General features: G+C 49.5%; 1 long non-coding RNA gene across 1 annotated transcript in view; it reads right to left on the reverse strand.

Moving 5' to 3' along the window:
- The window catches only part of LOC123363472, a 59272-nt gene that overhangs the window by 32985 nt on the left and 5259 nt on the right, over positions 1 to 21028 (reverse strand). Inside the window, exon 2 of the long non-coding RNA XR_006576768.1 lies at positions 12645 to 12729. This is a non-coding gene — a long non-coding RNA (uncharacterized LOC123363472). The remainder of the gene's footprint in view (positions 1 to 12644; positions 12730 to 21028) is intronic.

The following is a 21028-nucleotide window of genomic DNA, read 5'->3' on the forward strand; positions in this document are numbered from 1 at the left end:
TCCTGCAGACGTTCCAGGTCCAGACGGCGCTCCCGCTCCCGTCGCCGCTCTCCTCTTCAGCACTGGTCGCACTCGCGGCTCCGGTCGGCATCCCGGTCGCCGGCCCGCTATTCTCGGCACCGCTCCAGCTCCCGGCACCGCTCCAGGCACCGTGACTCCTGTAGCCGCTCCCCACACTGAGCCTCGAGATCGCGGTCGACCTCCCGGCACCGTTCCGGTCACAGGTCCCGATCTCACTTCCGGTACTGGTATGCCTCCCGGTACCAGTCTCCGGTGCCGAGTAGAGCTAGGCTAGCTAGAGATAGTGACTCTGCTCAGGGCCTCTCCGCTCCTCCATGGCCATCCAGACACGCTTCAGGGTTGTCCCACGCGGACAGCTATTATGCGCAGGACCGCGAGTCCGATGTGCCCACCGGGGTCTTCCAAGAGGCACAGGCCCAGGACCTAGGCCCACACCAGTGGTCCTTCTGGATGCCTTGGGCATACCACCAGGCCCAAGGTGCACCAGTAGTCCCGTCCCGCTCGGCACCATCAGAGCACTGGGTGCCAGAGGCGACGATCAGCCATCCCCCTCCGGCTGGTACGGAGGAAGCTCCAGTCCACCCACCGGACTCCCCAGTCCCAGTGGAGCAGGAGTTTGCTCAGGAGCAAGAAGCCACGCAGGACCCTCTAGTCCCAGGTGTCTCCTCTTCCTCTTCTCCCAACGAGGCGGTGGCAGGGACATCCTCCTCGGGCCCTCCTCCAACCGACCTGAGGGCCCACCAGGACCTCCTTAGGAGGGTAGCACTCAACATGAACCTCCAGGTGGAGGAGGTCCCAGAGGTGGAGGACCCGGTAGTGAGCATTCTGTCGGTGAATGCTCCCACCAGAGTGGCCCTACCTTTTATTCGTACCATCCAGCCCAATGCTGACACTATATGGCAATCACCGGCCTCCATCCCACCTACGGCCAGGGGAGTCGAGCGTAAATATATGGTGCCCTCTAAAGTGTATGAGTATTTGTATGTCCATCCTCCTCCCTGCTCACTGGTCGTTCAGTCAGTTAATGAGAGGGAACACCATGGCCAGCAGGCGCCAGCCCCAAAATCGAAGGAGGCTAGGCAAATGGACCTGCTCGGCCGTAAAGTGTACTCGGCGGGTGCCTTACAGCTCCAGGTGGCGAATCAACAAGCTCTCCTCAGCTGCTATAATTACAACACATGGGCGGAGGTGGGGAGATTTACGGAACTACTCCCTCATGATTCCCGCCAGGAGTTTGCGGCCTTCTTGGAGGAAGGAAAAAAGGTGGCCAGAACTTCCCTCCAAGCCTCACTTGATGCAGCCGACTCAGCAGCCAGGACTCTGGCCTCAGGTGTTAGGTAATAAGGTAATAATTGGAGAAATACCAATCTCCTAGAACTGGAAGGGACCTTGAAAGGTCATCAAGTCCAGCCCCCTGCCTTCACTAGCAGGACCAATTTTTGCCCCAGATCCCTAAGTGGCCTCCTCAAGGATTGAACTCACAACCCTGGGTTTAGTAGGCCAATGCGCAAACCACTGAGCTATCCCTCCCCCCGTATTGCCTGACTTCAGGTTTCCAACCTCCCGCCTGAGCTGCAATACACCATCCAGGACTTGCCGTTCGATGGTAAAGGCCTCTTCTCGGAGAAGACTGACCCTCGGCTGCAAAGCCTGAAGGGCAATAGGGTCATAATGCGTTCGCTAGGCATGCACACGCCAGTGACCCAACGCAGGTCCTTCCGCCCCCAACCTCCCCGGCCGTACTTTGTGCCTAGAAACAGACAGGACTTTGACAGACGGCGCGTAGACGCCAATCAGGACCCCAAAGGGGCCAAAATCAAGGTCCCTTGAAACCACCACTGGGACCAAAATCTAACTTTTGAAGGTGCGCCCGAGGACGGCGTACCAGTTACAGACCAGGATCCTTCTCCTCCCTTCTCCAACCGTCTCTCCTACTTCCTCCCGGCGTGGTCCCAGTTAACCTTGGATCTCTGGGTCCTACGCATGGTGGAATATGGATACCACCTCCAATTTGTTTCAACCCCACCCTCCTGCCCCGTCCCTCTTCAGGGACCCCTCTCACGAGCAATTCCTCTTGCAAGAGGTGTGGTCGCTCCTCGCCATGGGGGCTATAGAGGAGGTGCCGAAGAACGAAAAAGGCAAGGGGTTTTACTCCCGTTATTTCCTAATCCCCAAGTCAAAGAGAGGTCTCAGACCTATCCTAGACCTGCGAGGACTCAACCAGTTTATGATGAAGTTGAAGTTCCGCATGGTATCCCTGGGGACCATTATCCTGTCCTTGGATCCTGGAGATTGGTATGCCGCCCTCGATATGAAGGATGCATATTTTCATATCGCCATTTTTCCTCCGCACAGGAGGTACCTCCGCTTCGTAGCTGACCCTCAACACTTCCAGTTCACGGTCCTGCCCTTCGGCCTTTCCACAACCCCAAGGGTATTCACGAAGTGCATGGCCGTGGTCGCCGCATATCTCCGCCGACGTCGGATACATGTGTTTCCGTATCTGGATGATTGGCTCATCCGGGGGACCTCCGAGACACAAGTCACCCAGCATGTGGGCATCGTCAGGTACCTATTCACTCGTCTAGGCCTGGTGATCAATATAGAGAAGTCCTCTCTGGCTCCCACACAGAGGTTAGACTTCATAGGAGCGACCCTGGACTCCAATCTCTCCAGGGCCTGCTTACCACAGCCGCAGTTCCAGGCAATGGCAACAATCATCCGCGGCCTGCAGAATTTCCTGACGACCACGGTTCGTACTTGTCTCAGTCTCTTGGGTTACATGGCTGCATGCACGTTTGTAACCAAGCACGCCAGGCTCCGGCTCCGGCCGTTACAAACTTGGCTCAACTCGGTATACTGCCCGAGCACGGACTCAATAGATACAATAGTCACCATTCCCCCGAGCACTCTAGGCTCTCTAGACTGGTGGCTGACTCCCTCCCTGGTGTGTGCAGGGCTACCGTTCCATCCGCCCCAGCCCTCAGTGTTCCTGACGACGGACGCGTCTTCTCTCGGCTGGGGCGCGCACCTCGGAAGCCTTCGTACACAAGGCCTCTGGTCACCTCAGGAGCTGATGCTGCACATCAATGTCCGAGAACTGAGAGCAGTTCGCCTGGCGTGCCAGGCATTCCTGCAACATTTACAAGGCCACTGTGTCTCAGTGTTTACGGACAACATAATGGCCATGTACTATATAAACAAACAGGGAGGGACTCGATCTTCCCCCCTTTGTCAGGGGACCATCAGACTCTGGGACTTTTGCATAGCCAACTCGATAGACCTGGTAGCGTCCTTTCTCCCGGGGGTTTGGAACATTCTGGCGGATCGACTGAGCAGGTCATTCCTCTGCCACGAGTGGTCAATATACCCGGATGTTATTCATTCAGTTTTCCAGAAGTTGGGATTTCCCCACATAGACCTGTTTGCTTCCCGTGAGAACAGGAAATGCCAGATGTTCTGCTCCTTCCAAGGCCTCTCACCGGGGTCGCTCTCGGACGCATTCCTGATGCCGTGGACGAACCGGTTGCTTTATGCCTTCCCGCCATTCCTGCTGGTTCAAAAGTTCCTGCTAAAACTCCGCAGGGACAGAGCGCACCTAATCTTGATCGCTCCAGCGTGGCCCAGGCAGCACTGGTACACCACGCTGCTCGACCTGTCACTAGCCAACCCGATTACCCTGCCACTCCACCCAGACTTCATAACGCAGGACCACGGCAGACTTCGCCACCCAGACCTGCAGGCCCTTCACCTCAAGGTGTGGCTGCTGCATGGCTAAACCAGTCAAAGTTGCGTTGCTCTGCCTCAGTACAGCAAGTACTCCTGGGTAGCAGGAAGCCTTCCACCCGGTCAACGTATCTGGCCAAATGGAAGCGTTTCTCCTGCTGGTGCGGGACACACAGTGTCACCCCCACTGAGGCCTCAATCCCAACCATCTTGGACTACCTCTGGTCTCTCAAACAGGAGGGCCTGGCGGTATCTTCATTGCGGGTGCACTTGGCGGCCATCTCTACCTTCCATCCAGGGGGGAGTGGCCGCTCCGTGTTCTCACACCCTATGGTCTCTAGATTTCTCAAGGGCCTGGAGCGCCTATACCCACAGGTACGACGCCCCGCCCCAACCTGGGACCTCAACCTGGTTCTAACAGGACTTATGTCTCCCCCATTTGAGCCGTTGGCAACATGCTCATTGCTATACCTGTCCTGGAAGACAGCTTTTCTCGTAGTCATTACATCGGCCAGACGAGTTTCCGAGCTTCGTGCTCTAACGGTGCACCCACCGTATACTGTGTTCCACAAGGACAAGGTGCAGTTGCGACCACACCCGGCATTCCTCCCTAAAGTGGTATCGGCATTCCATGTCAACCAGGATATCTTCCTTCCGGTCTTCTTCCGGAAGCCGCACTCATCACGACGGGAGCAACAATTGCACTCCCTGGACGTCCGTTGAGCGCTCGCATTTTATATCGAGCAGACAAAATTATTTCGTAAAACGCCCCAGCTCTTCGTCGCAGTGGCAGACCGAATGAAGGGTCTACCTGTCTCATCCCAGAGGATCTCATCATGGGTAACGGCGTGTATCCGTACTTGTTACGAATTGGCTCATGTACCCTCAAGCCACCTCACCCCACACTCTACCAGGGCTCAGGCTTCATCTGTCGCCTTCCTGGCTCGTGTACCTATCCAGGAGATATGTCGGGCAGCTACCTGGTCTTCGGTCCACACCTTTGCTTCACATTATGCACTGGTTCAACAGTCCAGAGATGATGCAGCCTTTGGCTCAGCAGTTTTGCATTCTGCAACATCTCACTCCGACCCCACCGCCTACGTAAGGCTTGGGAATCACCTAATTGGAATCGATATGAGCAAGCACTCGAAGAAGAAAAGACGGTTACTCACCTTTGTAACTGTTGTTCTTTGAGATGTGTTGCTCATATCCATTCCAAACCCGCCCTCCTTCCCCACTGTCGGAGTAGCCGGCAAGAAGGAACTGAGGGGTGATTGGGTTGGCAGGGGTATATATCCGGTGCCATAGCGGCACCACTCCAGGGGGCGCCCAGCCGACCCACCAAGTGTTGCTAGGGTAAAAAATCTTCCGATGAACGTGCACGCAGTGCGCGCACACCTAATTGGAATGGATATGAGCAACACATCTTGAAGAACAACAGTCACAAAGGTGAGTAACCGTCTTTTCTGAGCTGAGACTCAGCCATGCTGAACTTGGCCAGCTTTTAATGTGTTTTAGGGATATAAGAAAACGTATATCAATAAAAATCTATAGCATGACTCTGAAGATCCAGAGCATTAATTCATTGAATGTTACTGCCTGTGATTCATTCACAAAGATGTAAACCACATTTTCTCTATTAAAACTGATATATGCTTGTTTTCCCAGCCATAAAGCTTTGCAGCTTTGTTCCAAAGTGCACCGAACACCATCATGTTTATTTTCGTTTTAAAATGACTTTGGCTTCTAAATGTGGTATTTTAAAGATGGCAAAACGGCAGAAAATGTGAGGGGAAAAAAAAAGTATGACCTTCTGATGGGGGATTTCAAATGAGTCAGTCTGCAGGTATTTGTGATGTACACATGGCTTGATTTTTACAGGTGTGAGCACCCACCAACCCACTGATATCAATGGGAGTGGCAGGTGCTCGGCATTTGTGAAAAAAAATCAGGCAGTTCGTTTAATTGGGCAAACCCTTATCACATACCGACCTCTTGTGGTGTGTAGAGAATTTACAATCTCTAAAAATTAAAGGCATGTAAATAGAGATAATTCTAAGTGTTTGTGGAGAGATGCCTTCAAGAGCTAGTTATATAAATTGGGACTGTACCACTACTTACATAAGGTTAATAAAAACACTCCTCGTGACTCAGAAGCTAACAATAGATGCTCTTCTTCGGTCTTGCTCACCCTATCTGTGGAGGGCAGCGAGCCAAGTAACATGGCAAAAAACTACAGTAGCAATTGTAACCACCCTAATGTGAGCCAACCAAACTCTGATGTCCACTGTTAATGAAAATGCTGATATCAACTCCAATTAGTCCCTCAACCAGACAAACTGGTAAAAGACCCAGATGCTCCATCCCCATGTCTGCCAGAGATTCCCTTGCACCTAGCAGCATGGAAAATTTCCTGTGGGAAATTCTGTCTCCTCAGCTTTCTGGAAGCAGCTGCCAACCTTATCAGGGAATAATGGGCCCCTAGACCAGTAAAAGGAAATCGACCATCATGCAGAGAATGGGATTGCTTATGCTCTCACTTGAGACTGAATCCCACTCCAATAGATATAACTACAAACATTAAAGTCTTGTTTTTATATACCAAAAAGAGAGGCTATTTATAGAACAGTCATTTCAGAAGAGCACTCCCCCACAGTGCAATCCTGGTCCTACATACGCCCCATGCTAGAATTTGTACATGCTTACAACTTTCCCCACACAACTGCAAACATAAGTCGCCACACTAAGGCCTGGTCTACACTAGGGTGGGGGGGGTCGAACTAAGGTACGCGACTTCAGCTACGCGAATAGCGTAGCTGAAGTCGAACTACCTTAGTTCGAAGTACTCACTCGTCCAGACGCCGCGGGATCGAAGTCCGCAGCTCCCCCCGTCGACTCCGCCACCGCCGTTCGTGGTGGTGGAGTTCCAGAGTCGACGGGAGCGCGTTCGGAGTTCGAACTATCGCGTCTAGATTAGACACGATAGTTCGAACTCCGAGAAGTCGAACGCTACACGTCGACCCGGCAGGTAAGTATAGACCTGCCCTAAGAGAACTTCTAGCCACACTTCTAAGACTCATACCCTTCACAGAAGTAATGCAGATCAAGGCTTTCCTAACAATCCTATCCAGCCAACCAGCATTGGACCGCCAGCACATCTGGTCCTTTCTGGAGTTTGGTTCAGAGAAAGGGCTTATGTCTGAGACTAGATTTGGTTGGAAAACTCAAAAATGGGAGGAAAATAATGTGAGTAGGGGAAGTCTGTGGCCAGGCCTGTTCTCCACCCCTCTGCCAGGAACTGGCCCTATGTAAAAGGCTGTAAGAAAATTGTGGGCCACAATTCTGTTGCAGAAGTGCAACTTTCAACACTCTCTGCAACATTTTCCACAATGCCACTAACTAACATTTGGCCTGGCCACCCCTCCATCATGACAGCAGTGACCTCCTGTGACACCTTGAGGACTTTGCCTTCTGTGGCTTTCCAGCCGTGCCAGGGATCAGGCTCAGGGAGGCCCCGGTGAGTGGGGCTGGGGCTTGTGCCTCCAGTTGGCCACAGTACTGAGACAGGGGAGCCCAGCAGTGCCAGCACCCTCCACCCCCCAGCATCTTCAGGGGTTTCGGAGCTGGGGCTGGCTCTAGGGCATAGGGACTCGAGCCCCCCCCACCCCCCACACACACGCTCCCCCACCCTGGGTATTGGAGAAATGGGGGGGAGTAGAGAGGAAAATCCAGCCCCCGTTGGAGGTAAAGGACTGTGCTGCCACCTCAACATCTAGTAAATTATAAAACGAGTTTAGATCCTGGATGCACCTCCCCCACAGCCACGTACATGCACCAAACTGCAACTTTAACAAACAGGCCACAACTTCTGGACAAAAATCACAACTGTCTGGCAGCCTGACATGTGTATCATTTGCTATCTGTTCAGCACCCAGCCTCTGAGAGCAGAGAATGAACCTCAACTCCTGATTGCCTCATCATGCCCCTCATCTTGAACTATTTTGTTAGCAAAAGAGGTAAAGTCGACAACGCAGCAGCAGAACCTGACACAGCCATGGCTTAGTATTCCATCAGGAGAGTGAGCATAAGTGTAGCACACACCCAAAGGGAGAAGGAGCTCTTAAGATGAAAGTGTAAAAGGGTCATTTTTCCAAAAAATTCTATCTAAAAAACTTACAGTAGACGTAACCCCAGCTGCACGGACCTGAGCATTCGACTAGAATCATATCAGGCCTTCTACTCTGCCGTAACATTGTGATTTTACTAGACGACTCAAAGGGCAAGAACAGATTTCACTGAGGTTAAAGAGGCAAGGTATTACATCCCTCCCATATCGTGTAACAGGGCCGCCCAGAGGATTCCAGGGGCCCAGGGTCTTCGGCGGCGGGGGCCCCTTCCGTTCTGGGACCCGCCGCCGAAGTGCCCCGAAGACCCGCGGCGGGGACCCCCCGCCGCCAAATTACCGCCGAAGCAGGACCCACCGCTGAAGTGCAGCCCGGTCTTCGGCGGTAATTCAGCGGGGGGGGGGCCCCGCCGCGGGTCTTCGGGGCACTTCGGCGGCGGGTCCTGGAACGGAAGGGGCCCCCGCCGCCGAAGACCCCGGGCTGTGCTTCGGCGGCGGGTCCCGCTTCGCCCCGGCCCCAGCCTCTTACCCCCGGCTCCCTCCTCACCCGGAGTCTCAGCGCCTCGCCGGAACAGCTGCAGCGTGTCCCCGGCGGGGCCTGAGCTCCGTCCCGCTCAGAGCCGCATGGGGAGGGGGCGGGGCTGGGAGCTCCCCGCCGAGCGGAGGCAGCCGAGCTCAGCCCGGAGCTCCCAGCCCCGCCCCCTGACGACGCGGCTCTGAGCGGGGTGGGGCTCAGGGGCCCCGGCGGAGACTCGGCGCTTGATGCGCTGAGGCTCCAGGAGAGGGGCGGAGGCGGGAGCCTCCGCTGTTCTCTTGGGGGCCCCTGCGAAGCGCGGAGCCCGGGGCAAATTGCCCCCTTTGCCCCCCCCTCTGGGCGGCCCTGTCGTGTAATCTAGGTCATCTTTACTTGCGTGGGTCAAATGGCCCGGGACCAGAAATGAGGACTCCAGAACAGATGCGTCACAGCCATGAAAATAGCGTAGGCATGTGCAACACTCACACTACTCGAAAAACAAATGATGGGTTGAAGAGGGAGCAAAGCACTATTGATTCCTCCTCCTCACTCCCTCAATGTACACACTGATCACGACCACGCATATACGAAAAATCAGGGTCATGCTTTCTCAGGCCAGATTCATTGCATGTAGCTGAGTGCCCGATTTACAATCCCCTTCCCTTAGCCAACTCTTCAACTGTTGCCTCCCAAGGTCCACATCTAATCTCACACTTAGGATGGCTCATATTTAGAAACTACACTTGATGAAGATATACCACTGTATATCTCACCATTTCTACAAGATGCATGTGGGATGGGAAACCTGGTATGGTTTCAGGGTAGAAAGACTAGAAAACTAGCAGAGGAGAGTGAGATGAAAGGAGAGGGGAACTGGAGTAAGTGGGTGATAAAATAATGCTGTTATGTAGAGAGAGAGCCAGAGAGAGAGATCAAAGGATCTTTTATTTCCACTTTATCCTCCTTTCTGTTCCTTGCAGTTTCCTTCCTCTGCTGTACATTATCACCTCTATTATAAAAAACTCTGCCTGCCTGCAATTATTGCCCTCTTAATCTAGTGCCAGGCTTTTGCCCTTTGATCCAGTGCTGTACATGCCTTCTCACCATATGATGGCTTGTGCTACCTCTGCAGACAGAAAATCAGATATTTTCCCACCTTATTTTTCTTATCCTGTGTCCACTCTCTCCAGTTTAGGTTTCCTTTTTATAAAGCCTACCCAGTTTCTACGTCCTTTAGACAACCTCTTTTTTCTTACCTCAATATTGGGCTGATCCAACTCCCACTGAAGGAAAAGGGTAACTTCCTCTGACTTCAGTGAAAGTTAGCCTGGGCTCTGATTAGGTCATACGGCTGAAATGCCAGGCCTATTTTTAGCATGAACATTATAATCGTGATTTCATATTGTATGATGAGCATAAACTAGAGATGTAGATTCAGTCATGCCTTGTTTGAGATCCAGTTCTGCTCCCAGTGAAACCAATGGAAGTTCTGCCATTGACTTCAATGGGAACATAAGAATGGCCATACTGGATCAGACCAATCGTCCATCTAGTCCGCTATCTTGTCTCTGATAGTGGCCAGTGCCAGGTGCTTCGGAGGGAATTAACAGAACAGGGCAATTGTCAAGTGATCCATCCGCTATCATCCAGTACCAGCTTCTGGCGCTTAGAGGTGTGGGTAAGGGACACCCAGAGCATGGGGCAGCATCCCTGACTCTCTTGGCTAATAGCCATTGATGGACCTATCCTCCATGCACTTATCTAATTCTTGTTTGAACCCAGTTTCACTTTTGGCCTTGACAACAGCCCTTGGCAATGAGTTTCACAGATTGACTGTGTGTTGCGTGAAGAAATACTTCCTTATGTTAGTTTTAATATAACACAAGACCAGGGGAAATTAATAGGCAGCACTTATGTAAAGGGATAAGACCATAGGATTAACGGTTCATTTATCCACTCAATTTTCCCCCTTTATTAAAAAAAATAATTATAATGTATTTCTCCAATGATCAACACAGCAATTCACACACAAGATTCTAGATTTAAAACCAATTACTAAGATCAATACAGGGAATTCCAGTAATACACTGGCCCTGATCCTCTGGTCAGGCTCAGTTGTGTTTGGTGCAAGACCTGGAGAAAGGCTTTATGCAGGCTATAAACTCCCCTTTCCCCTGGGGATGCCAAGGACTGGTTTTGTCTACAATGTAATTAGAGCAGCCTCAGGGCTGCTGTATCTGACAGTCAGCAGCAATAGCCAAGGGGTTTTATGCCAGCCAGGGATCAGAGTGTAGCAGTAAGCCAGCCACATCTCTTTGCTCTGACCATGCCCACAGCATGACCCCACTCCATTAGACTAGAAGAGGTGGGGCAGAACCAGCTTTGCCAGCTCTACACCAGCCAGGAATTCCCCTGCGTGACAGGGATTTGCAGCTGCTCACTTAGTGCAGCTTTACAGCCCCGTTGTGTTCCTGGAGCAAAGGGACCCCAGCAAGAGCTGGCTTCTGAGCGGCTACATCTTAAGGACTTTGCAATCCATATGCAGCCAAGTCCTTAAGATGTAGCCGCCCAGAAGTCAGCTTAAGTTATGAGATAGACTGTCACAGCTCTTACCTGAACTGACAGTGGAGTAAGCCCAGCCCCTCTTACTTCACCCCTGCCTGAGTAAGGGCTGCACAGATTAAGACTCCTGATGCAGCGGCAGCTCATTCAATGCTCCCCAGGGAGTAAATGGGAAAGGAAGGGATGGAAGGGTGGGAATTTTGGCTCTGCCCCACCTCAGCTTTCTGGCTAGAATAGCTGGCCGGGCACCTGAGGGCCTGGGGTGGGGGAGTAAAGCTGCTCCATACAAGGAGTGAAGCAACTTACTCCCCATCTCAAGCAAGGAGTCAAGCTTGCTCAGGGCTAGGTGCATAAAGCACAACCTAGCCCAGTGGGAACAACAGAACCTCAGAACCAGGTGGAACACTCCGAGAAGCAGTCAGCTCTTAAAGGCACAGCCCTAACATCCTAGGGCAGCTGTTTTTAAACTTTCTGAGCTGAGCCCCCCTCCCCCCTCCCCCTTTGAGTTACAATTTTTGGTTGTGCCCCCCCCCAGACAAATATAGACACATGCAAAAGTATGCTAGGTAGCCAACTCAGAAACCGGAACACAACTTTCATTACATTACCTACACTTGTAAGTTTCAGATACACAGATACTTCCCAATGGCCCAGCCAAGGCTTCCTCCACAGCAGGCTGCTTCTACCTTACAGCCAGGCTGCACCGCTAGGGCAGGGCCATTACCTGCTCCCCTGCCCATCCCCCTCAGGTTTCCAGCGCTGGGCATGGAAGTTGCCAGGAGCAGAAACTGGCACTGACACTGACCCACAGGCTGGGTGGCCACTGAGGTGAGTCAGGGGGTGGAGGTGGCACTCCCTCCCTGCCCTCCCCCCCCCAATGGAGGCTGAGGGCTGGCATGAGCAGGGGTGCTGGAACAATCTTTATAGCGGAGGTGCTGATGATGGAAACCATGTATTTGGTGTTTGTTATTACTACTGCAAGCCAGGGAGTGCTGCAGCATCCCCAGTTCCAGCCCCACTGGGCATGAGCCACATGGCATCACCATTCACCCCCTCTGAACATTCCTCCATGCCCCCCAAGGGGTTGTGCCCCAGTTTGAAAACCTCTGTCGTAGGGATTTCTTTGACTACAAATCCCTCTTCTAGATTATTCTGTCCAGTCAATCCAGCCCAGCCCAGCATCTTCTGCCTTCTCTCCCCAATTTAAAGTTACAAAACATACAAAGAATTCTTCTCCTGGTTATTCTTCTGAAAATAGCAAGAAGTCATTGTTTCCTCTCTATCTTCAGAGGGAATATTGCAAAGATAATGTTTCTTTGTGTTGTTTTTAATACAGTCCAGTAACATATTCCTCAGTATTACATAGATTCTCACATAAAGATTAAAACTGAAATGAAATGCAAGTTGTTTTGTGAGGAATAATTTTAACTAGTCCCAACAGTTGAAGGGGTAGAGCCTGATGGAAAATGAATAGGTTATTTAACTTATTCATTTTGACTAAATTCCTACTGAACACCTACATTAAATCTGCAAGTTGCTAAATTAGAAAAATATTAAATCGAAATATATATTTCCCCTTTGACAGCTGAAATCAGCTGGGATGCACTTGCTAGCAGTACTCAAATTTAAACTCTGCCCCTAGCCTCCATAAATCTTGCATAACGCTTATGCTTTTCCTTCTTCTTGGCTGCAAAGTACCTGTCAATGTCCCCCAGAGACGTCTTCTGCCAGATTCTTCCCTACGTTATTCTTCAGCAGTTTCAAACATGGACTCTCCGGTCTCCTAATTAATCGCAGATTAATATTTCTTACAGGAATTTCCTCAAACATTCCTTAGCTAGGTACCATGGTTTCTAATTATTCTACACTCCTCACACACCCACAGTTACTCACAAAATCATGTCACAATCCCATACTTTATTGTCCCTAATAATTTGCTGCCCTAAGTGACTGTTAAAGAAATATACTGGGTCAAATTATGTTCTCATTTGTATGGGTGTAACTCAGAATAAATCCACTGATAGCAATGGGAGTTATACTGGTTTAAAACTGGGGCAGATGAGCAGAGAATCCAGCCCGTTTTCTAGTACTCTTAGGGCAGGTCTACACTAAGGGCGGGGGTCGAACTAGGGTACGCAAGTTCAGCTACGTGAATAGCGTAGCTGAACTCGAAGTACCCTAGTTCGAACTACTTACCCGTCCAGACGCCGCGGGATCGAAGTCCGCGGCTCCAAGGTTGACTCCGCCACCGCCTTTTGCAGTGGTGGAGTACCGGAGTCGACCGCGGCGCTTCCGGAGTTCGAACTATCGCGTCTAGATCAGACGCGATAGTTCGAACTCCGAGAAGTCGAACTCACCGCGTCGACCCGGACGGTAAGTGTAGATTAGCCCTTAGTTTAGAATATCTCATATCTCCACCACACAGCTTCAAATACTATCCCACAGAGGCTTTAGATATTCTACAAGTGATCCCCTGATTTCCCTTTCTGTTTACAGAAACTGTAATGAAAATATTCCTGTTACAGATCATGGATCATTAATGTTAGCAAGCCAACAAGTGGCTGCAAGCCTGACAGGTGTTGGATAAGGGAAAGAGATGTCAACCCAACTAAAGGCTTTCACTACCCTCTCTTACGTTAGCAGCAGCTACAAGCTGTGGCCGAGATGATGAGCTTCAGATGATGTGTGCTCAGTGCAAAATCAAGCATGTGTCCGCCAATGTGGCTTTTAGTCACTTTTGCATTGGCTTCATCCTGAGACTGGGAAGGTTGTGGCCCTCACCCCACCCCGTGCCCGAGCCACAGAGGAAACATGAGACTGTACAATGGTTGGCTACAGAGTCTGGATCTCTAGCTCAAGCTCTAGAGATGCTTTTAGAGCTGGAGGTCTCCTGTTCAATCCCGGGTGACATCAGACAGTACCTGGTATAAAACTAGACGAGCCCCACCCCGAGGCCATTCCAGCCACTGAGGATTGCTGGGGCAGGGGGATTTCACAGCCAGGCCCCCTCTGCCAGTGGCCAAGAGGCATAGAGTCAGTATAGTTGCTTTATACCACTGGGGCAGTCCTCATATGCAGGACAATCTTCTAGTGGCCAGATCCATTCAGGCAATTTTGTACTCAGTGAGATTACAGCAGAAACAGAGAGAGAGAGAGAGAGAGATGTGCTCAGAGATAGACAGGTTGCAGCATATATCATGCTTCAAGGTTTCTTCTTTTGACCTCATACCAATGGTCACAACCTAAGCCCATCTGAAAACCCCCTTGCTTCACAGGAGATGGGATAGTCTGGCCTATGGTAAAGTTTGAAGTTGGGTGCTGCTGAGGTCTTACTTTTTCCAGCCAAGAGGCCAAAACCAAGGCAATTTGGGAATAATGTGTGTAATAAAGGTAATATACCAATCTCCTAGAACTGGAAGGGACCTTGAAAAGGTCATTGAGTCCAGCCCCCTGCCTTCACTAGCAAAACCAATTTTTGCCCCAGAGCCCTAAGTGGCCCCCTCAAGGATTGAACTCACAACCCTGGGTTTAGCAGGCCAATGCTCAAACCACTGAGCTATCCCTCCCCCCTGCACACACATGTACACACACAGATACAACCTGTATATTTCATGTAGAAGGATCCCAAAAAGTTTCATAAATTATATATAGATTCTTTTTACCACTGCCAACATATAGGGTGAAATCCAGCCAGAGTTTATCACATCACAACGTTATGCACAGAGAAGTGACGAGAATATTGCATCCAGCTAACCTGGAGGGATATAGACAGGTAGAATGTAATCCAGATGGAATTAGGCCAGGACACTGGGGATACACATACTTCCTTCTATCCCCCTGACTCTAATTAAAAGTTCCCTGGGAATGGGATGGCCCATTTATGACTGTATACAACAATCCCAGACGATGCCCCAGGTGGTCTTTCACCCTTGCACATGACAGTAACGAATATAATTGTTCATATTTGATGATCACATAAACAGCCTTAATGCACAGATGTGAGGGGCAGGGTGACGAAGCATGCACTGCAGAAGAGATTCTGAGCCCAGGAAACACTGTATGGTTGCTATAGCTGTTGATCCAGACAGATGGAAAGAATTAATAGATTCTCACTGCAGGGATCACAACTGCAGGTGTCAATGGGAAATTCAGTGCAGCTGTCTCAAGACAGTAAAATAAAGAAGAGCAGTCAATCCCCCCCGAGGTCAGATTCAGGAGTTAGGTAATCTGAACAGGAATATAAACTAGTAATAATGTGGGACAGTAGAACAGGGCATGCAGTTTTATATAGTGATAGACATGCTACTGCAGACTTTTGCTTCAGTTTTACTCTGATATTTTCCCCCTCTTACTATTGTTGTCTCTTTGATCTATTTAAAACCACATAGGTGCCTTAGGACTTCCAAATGACATACCCTCAATCTCACCCCGCTTTATGCAATTTGAGTTTTATTCTTAATGTGCTTTTAAAATCTGATTTCCATACTCCTTTTGCTTCTTATTTTCACCTCTCTTGTACTGGAGATGGGATATAAATGGCTATTAATGTGAAAGGAAAATCAAGTTTTAAATTACATTAGTCCCATGGATATTATTACACCAAAAATTAATCCAAGCCATTATAGCCCTGTTAAGAAAACATTCCTGCACTGATTCACTAGCCCAGATATTCAAAAATAGTAGCCTAAATTCAGGCTTTCAAATCCATATTAAGGCCTTTAAATAACTGGCCTGATTTTCACAAGTGCTCTACCCTTGAGCATGTCAGAAATGTTCACATATATATTCATATTTCAAGTATTTTTGACAGAAAATGCAGTTTCCACAAAATGAAAGTTTTTTGGAAAACTGAAATGAAATACTTAGTTCCAGGTCTGATCAATCCAAATCAAAACATTTTTGGTCAATTCAGCATTACATTCACCTGAGCTGCAACAATACCTCATGAGAATTGCAGTTCAGAAGCCTCTTGTCCCCATTTTCCTTTATGGGTGAGGCTCCCTGGCTGGACTACATCTCCCATGAGGCACCACCGTCTCCTCTCTGGTTGAACAAATGCAGCGCAGCACAGAAGTCATGTGACCATCATGGGAGATGGAAAGAAGAATGTGAGTAGGGTGATCAGATGTCCCGATATTATAGGGACAGTCCCGATTTTTGGGTCTTTTTCTTATATAGGCCCCTATTTCCCCCAACCCCCTGTCCTGATTTTTCACATTTGCTGTCTGGTCACCCCAAATGTGGGGCATGTGGCACTTCACATGTACACTTCCCATGAGGCATCATGGTAACTCAGGAGGTTAGACAATCTGTGTCCAACCAAGTCAAAACTAAATGTTATAATTTGGGAGCATTTTGGAACTTTTGGGTCCTGATTTGGACAAAAACAAATGTCAAAATATCAGAATTTCCTGTGGGATTGAAATTCTGATTTTCAATCAGCTCTTCTAAACATCTACAGCTCCCACTGACTTCAGCTGATTTCAGCACTTCTGAAAAGTCATGTCCTAACCATACAACTTATATCACAAATCAGAGCCATGCTGAAAAATGCTGTCCCTCAAACAAGACCCATTTGGTACACAAAGAGGCAATCTCATGTAATATTCATGTTGGATTTTTCCTTAGCATGCATCCTTCCTTGGAACCAACAATGTGGTCTCTATTTACACAAACAGCATTAACTCCCTTTTGCACTGCTCAGGCAATAACAATGAAATGGAGACTGGTCACAACCCCTTAGGTAGGATTCTTCCTGCATGAGACAGTCCCCAATGGGTACAGAGCTGGCATAGCCAGCCCCTACATCCCCTGCTCTGCAGGGAGGACCGTTTTGAGGGTGAAGAAAGGCATGTCAGTGCTCCCACTGTCCTCAGCTACTGAATGGTCCCAAGGAGATTGCTGCCAGCTGGCACATGCTAGAGTAGCTCCTAGGCTATTCTAATCTGCATTCAAGGTGATGGCCATGCAGAGAATCAGAGAGTTGAATTCAGCTCCATGGTGGCTCCTCTGGGCGCAGCAGGCAATCTGACCCTGGGTCTTTGAACATCATAGAATCATAGAAGATTAGGTTTGGAAGAGATCTCAGGAGGTCATCTAATCCAATCCCCTGCTCAAAGCAGGGCCAACCCCAACTAAATCATCCCAGCCAGAGCTTTGTAAGCCGGGCCATAAAAACCTCTAAGGATGGAGATTCCACCACTTTCCTAGGTAACCCGTTCCAATGCTTCACCACCCTCCTAGTGAAATAATTTTTCCTAATAACCAACCTAGACCTCCTCCACTGTCAACTTAAGACCATTACTCCTTGTTCTGCCGTCTGCCAGAATGACCTTGAGCAGGTCACTGCAGACTATGTGACTATCTGTCCCCAGGTCCTTTTCTGCAGAACTGCCGTTTAGCCAGCCACCCTGTAGTAGTGAATGGGATTCTTCCATCCTAAGTGCAGAACTCTGCACTTGTCCTTGTTGAACCTCAGATTTCTTTTAGACCAATCCTCCAATTTGTCTAGGTCACTCTGGACCCTAACCTTACCCTCCAGCGTATCTACATCTCCCCCCAGCTTAGTGTCATCTGCGAACTTGCTGAGGGTGCAATCCATCCCATCATCCAGCTCATTAATGAAGATGTTGAACAAAACCGGCCCCAGGACCAACCCCTGGGGCACTCCACTTGATACCAGCTGCCAACTAGACATCAAACCATTGATCACTACCCATTGAGCCCGACGATCTAGCCAGCTTTTTATCCACCTTATAGTCCATTCATCCAATCCATACTTTAACTTACTGGCAGGAATACTGCAGACCACCTTATCAAAAGCTTTGCTAAAGTCAAGATATATCACATCCACCACTTTCCCTAATATCCACAGAGCCAATTATCGCATCATAGATGGCAATCAGGTTGTTCAGGCATGACTTGCCCTTGGTGAATCCATGTTGACTGTTCCTGATCACCTTCCTCTCCTCCAAGTGCTTCAAAATGGAATTCTTTGAGGATCTTTCCCCAGAAAAATCATGGAGCAGAGGTGAGGCTGACCAGTCTGTAGTTCCCCAGACTCTCCTTCTTCCTATTTTTAAAGATGGGAACTATATTTGCCTTTTTCCAATCAGCCGGGACCTCCCTCGATTGCCATGAGTTTTCAAAGATAATGGCCAATGGCTCTGCAATCACATCAGCCAACTTCCTCAGCACCCTCGGATGCATTACATCTGGACCCATGGACTTGTGCTCGTCCAGTTTTTCTAAATAGTCCTTAATCTGTTATTTCACTACTGAGGGCTGCTCACCTCCTCTCCATACTGTGCTGCCCAGTGCAGTAGTCTGGGAGCTGACCTTGTCTGTGAAGTTCAAGGCAAAAAAAAAAAAAAAAGCATTGAGTACTTCAACTTTTTCCACATCATCTGTCACTAGGTTGCCTCCCTCATTCAGTAAGAGTTGCACACTTTCCCTGACCTTCTTCTTGTTGCTAACATACTTGTAGAAACCCTTCTTGTTACCCTTTACATCCCTTGCTAGCTGCAACTCCAAGAAGGCCAAAGCACAACTGATTACACCCCTGCATGCTCAAGCAATATTTTTATACTCCTCCCTAGTCATCTGTCCAAGTTTCCACTTCTGGTAAGCTTCCTTTTTGTGTTTAAGCTCAGAGATTTCTCTGTTAAGCCAAGCTAGTCGCCTGCCATATTTGCTATTCTTTCTGCACATCAGGATGGATTGTCCCTGCGCCCTCAATAAGGCTTCTTTAAAATACAGCCAGCTCTCCTTTCCCCTTCATATTAGCCTCCCACGGGATCCTGCCCATCAGTTCCCTGAGGGAATCAAAGTCTGCTTTCCTGAAGTCCAGGGTCCATATTCTGCTGATCTCCTTTCTTCCTTTTGTCAGGATCCTGAACTCGACCATCTCATGGTCACTGCTACCCAGGTTGCCACCCACTTCTACTTCCCCTACCAATTCTTCCCTGTTTCTGAGTAGCAGGTCAAAAGAAGCATGGCCCCTAGTTGGTTCCTACAGCACTTGTACCAGGAAGTTGTCCTCCCCCAACACTCTCTAAAAACTTCCTGGGTTGTCTGTACACTGCTGTATTTCTCTCCCAGCAGATATCAGGACGATTGAAGTCCCCCATGAGAACCAGGGCCTGTGATCTGGAAACTTGTTAGTTGTCCGAATAAAGCCTTGTCTACCTCATACTCCTGGTCTGGTGGTCTACAGCAGATGCCCACCATGACACCACCCTTGTTGCGCTTGCCTCTAAACTTAGCCCAAAGACTCTCAACAGGCATTTCTCCAGTTTCATACTGGAGCTATGAGCAATCATACTGCTCTCTTGCATATAGTGCAACTCCTCCACCTTTTCTCCCCCGACTATCCTTCCTGAACAGTTTATACCCATCCATGACAGTGCTCCAGTCATGTGAGTTACCTCAAGTCTCTTATTCCAATCACATCATAGTTCCTTGACTTCCAATTCTTCCTGCTTGTTTCCCAGGCTTTTGTTCATGTACAGGTACCTAAGATAACTAGCTGATTGCCCTACTTTCTCAGTATGAATCAGAAGGCCTCCCCTGTTGCACCCTCCTCCTTGTGTTTCCTCCCGGTATCCCACTTCCTCACTTCCCTCTGGGCTTAGGTCTCCATCCCCCGGTGAATCTAGTTTAAAGCCTTCCTCACTAGGTTAGCAAGCCTGCCTGCGAAGATGCTCTTCCTTCTCTTCGTTAGGTGGGGATTCCATCTCTTCCTAGCAATCCTTCTTCCTGGAACAACATCCCACGCATTTTCTTCCACAACTCGATGACACCTACCTGGGCCTTTTCCTTCAACGGGAGGATGGATGAGAACACAACTTGCACCTCAAACTCCTTTTTCCTTCTTCCCAGAGTCACATAGTCTGCAGTGACCTGCTCAAGGTCATTCTTGGCAATATCATTGGTGCCCATGTGGAGAAATAGGAAGGGGTAGTGGTCCAAAGGTTTGATCAATCTTGGTGGACACTCCATCACATCCTGAATTCTAGCTCCAGGCAAGCAGCACACTTCTCGAATTACCCAGTCTAGATGGCAGATGGATGACTCCGTCCTCCTTAGGAGGGAGTCCCCAACCACCACCACCTCTCTCCTCCTCTTGGGACTGGTGGTCGTGGAACCCCTATCCCTAGGACAATGCATCCCATGCCTTCTGGTCGATAGAGTCTCATTCTGATCCCTTTCCTCAGATGACTCTTCCAAACCATTCTCTGCTGTAGTACCTCTGCAGACAGCCTGAAAATGGCTTATTACCTCTATCTACACTGGGGGTACATGGATTCTCCTCTTTTTTCTTCTGGAGGTCACATGCTGCCAATTTTCTTCCCCGTTCTGCACTGCAGTACCAAACTGACTTCCATTCAGAAAGTCTTCATTTTCTCTCACGCAATGCAGGGTTGATACTTGGGTCTCTAGTCCTTTAACCTTTTCTTCCAATATGGAGACCAGCTTTCACTTCCTACAGACGAAGTCACTTCTATCCTCTGGGAGAAAGACAAACATGGCATGTCCTGTGCAGGTCACAACAGCTGATTTCTCACTATCCAATCCACATTGTCTTCCTTCTAAGAGCCTCTTCAAATGTTGTATTTACTGCTCACAGAAGCCTGAAAGGCAAAAACTCTGTGGGAACTCCCGCCAGGCAAACTACCTGTTTGCTTCTCCTCTGTTTGCAGGTCGCTCGGTTCACAACTGGCTGCTTTTCTAAACATTGCCAAAGGCTGTTCTCTCCACTCCTGTGGCATTTATACATCTAGCACTTTCTAGGATCCCCCTGACTTCCCAAACTCTCCTCCTGCTGGATGTCCCTCATGTGGGATTTAACAAAGTAAAACGCTAGAGGAAGTGCATTTGAAAACAAACACAACATGGCTCCCCTCTGAACTAGCTTGGCTGCTAAAGTGACAAGGGCCAGACCCAGGGCTGGCTCCAGGCACCAGCCGACCAAGCACGTGCTTGGGGCGGCACCTTGGGGCAGGGCGGCGCTTGGGGTTTTTTTGTTTGTTTGTTTGTTTTGGTTTGTCGGGGCAGCGTCGGAGGGTTTTTTTTTGTTTCGG

The sequence above is a fragment of the Mauremys mutica genome, chromosome 2 (genome assembly GCF_020497125.1).
Source record: "Mauremys mutica isolate MM-2020 ecotype Southern chromosome 2, ASM2049712v1, whole genome shotgun sequence".
Classification (NCBI taxonomy): Eukaryota; Metazoa; Chordata; order Testudines; family Geoemydidae; genus Mauremys; species Mauremys mutica.